Source organism: Apium graveolens, chromosome 10 (genome assembly GCF_009905375.1).
Source record: "Apium graveolens cultivar Ventura chromosome 10, ASM990537v1, whole genome shotgun sequence".
NCBI lineage: Eukaryota > Viridiplantae > Streptophyta > Magnoliopsida > Apiales > Apiaceae > Apium > Apium graveolens.
In genome coordinates this window covers 47,698,950-47,701,011 of record NC_133656.1, presented here as the reverse complement: position 1 = coordinate 47,701,011, position 2,062 = coordinate 47,698,950, and the positions used below count along the sequence as shown (strand labels likewise).

General features: G+C 35.5%; 1 non-coding gene across 1 annotated transcript; it reads left to right on the top strand.

The window, feature by feature from the left end:
- Positions 1-231: 231 nt before the first annotated feature.
- Positions 232-338, top strand: LOC141694048 (small nucleolar RNA R71). Its single transcript, XR_012563381.1, has one exon. It is a non-coding gene; the product is annotated as a small nucleolar RNA R71 (small nucleolar RNA).
- The last annotated feature ends 1,724 nt before the right edge of the window (positions 339-2,062 follow it).

The window sequence follows — 2,062 nt, the reverse complement described above, 5'->3', positions numbered from 1 at the left end:
AGCTGAGCAGCTATCGCAGTAGTGGAATCCACCTCTAAAATTCCTGCTACTTTGCCTTGATTAAGTCTCTGAGAAGGGTTCTGGTATTCATTAGCAGCGATCAGTTTACTCAACTCATAAGCTTCATCGTAGCTCTTGGCCCATAAGGCTCCACCTGATGCAAAATCAAGCATGGGTCTAGACTATGCTCTCAAGCCATTATAAAAGCAGTTGATAATCATCTAGTCAGGCATCCCATGATGAGGACACTTTTTAAGCATCTCGTTATAACGATCCCAAGCTTCATACAAAGACTCTCATGATTGCGGCGCAAATTGTGTAAGAGCATTCCTGATCGCAGTAGACTTCGCCACAGGATAGAACTTAAATTTTGAGGAAGATCTTCCCATTTAGTAATAGAGCCTGATGGTAGAGAATGCAACTAACACTTAGCTTTATCCCTCAGAGAGAATGGGAAAAGCCTTCACTTTATATCATCTTCAGACACATTGTTGAATTTGAAAGTGTCGCAGATCTCGATGAAATCCTTAATATGCATGTTGGGATCTTCCGTTGGTGAACCCCTAAACTAAACCGAGTTCTGCACCATCTGAATTATTCTAGCCTTGATTTCAAAAGTGTTAGCCGCGATGGTTTGTCTGACAATGCTAGACTGAATATTATTAATCTTTGGTTGAGAGTAATCCATCAAAGCTTACGGATTTGCTTCTGGTTCTCCCATTGCAATAAGAGCTTCTTCTTCAACTTTCTCCCTAACAAGAACTTCTTCCACTACTTTCTCTGCTTTATCAAGTGTTCTCTTTCGAGATCGAGAATGCGTTAGCATACACGCTCTCTAGAGTACCTGAAAAAGAAACAAACAAACACGTAAGTAAAATATCCGAGTCAGTGAACTTTAACGACCACTGATGTCAAGCACATAAACTAAAAGTAAACCACGAGTCCCCTACAACGGCGCCAAAAACTTGTTAGGATGAAAACATGCGCTAAATTATACGCAAGTATATGCATTCGCAAGAAATATAGAATTATTTCTAGTTCATTCCCACAGAGACTCTTTTAGGTTAACTTCAATTTATGCGCTTATACAACAATGGTATGGTTATTATTCAATGCTAAGATGATAACAAATTGAGATTGTTTATAACTATGAGAATATACTAACTAATATTAGCTAAGAGAATTAAGGTTGATTTACTTATATAACACGAACATGGGATTCTAACTTCATTAAATATTTCATTCCATAGCCTTTTTATTCTTAACCTTAACATGCAATGGTGATGAAACTAATCAGATAACACGAAACTAGTAAATGCTAACTTTTGTTGTACGAATACCCTACTACCAGACATCCAAAAAAGAGATTGAAGCTGAATATACACCAATTATATTGAGACCCTATATATCTATATAATTTGACAACATAACGGTTTAATGCACAAGTTATCTATCATGATTATATATGGCAAGTAAGATGGTTAAAATTACCTACGAATCATGCATATCAAATACATGAACCTATGCTAGCATGGCAAGTTCTAAGCCTCTATATTCACTTTCACTTCAATAGAGATTAACACGCTATTTTATAAGTTCGCGACGCTAGTAAGACGAATAAGCTAATACTAGGATATCATTCAGTCACCACACACTAAGGTATCAAAAAAAATTAACTATTGAATTTTATAAGTAAATCCATTGAAACCCCATGATAACGATTAGCCCATAATCGAACTCATCATCATCGCGGGTTCTGATGAAAGCATGGTATAATAAATAAGTCTTTATAAACTGAATAATAATTAAAGTACGTTAAACAAGAGTATTAGGTTCAACAAACAAGAAAACTAACATCCAAGATTATAACTCAATTAAAGAATCAAAAGTATAAAAAAGCTTTTCTTCTCTTTTGTTGTAATTATGCTCCTAGGTCTTCTCGACATCTTCTCCTTAGTCTCTCTTATAAAAAACGTCTTATTTAGACTTTATATATTATGTAGAATCGTCCTGGGCCTCCTACAATCAGAATCAAACAAGAATCAGGATTCTCAGAATTCAT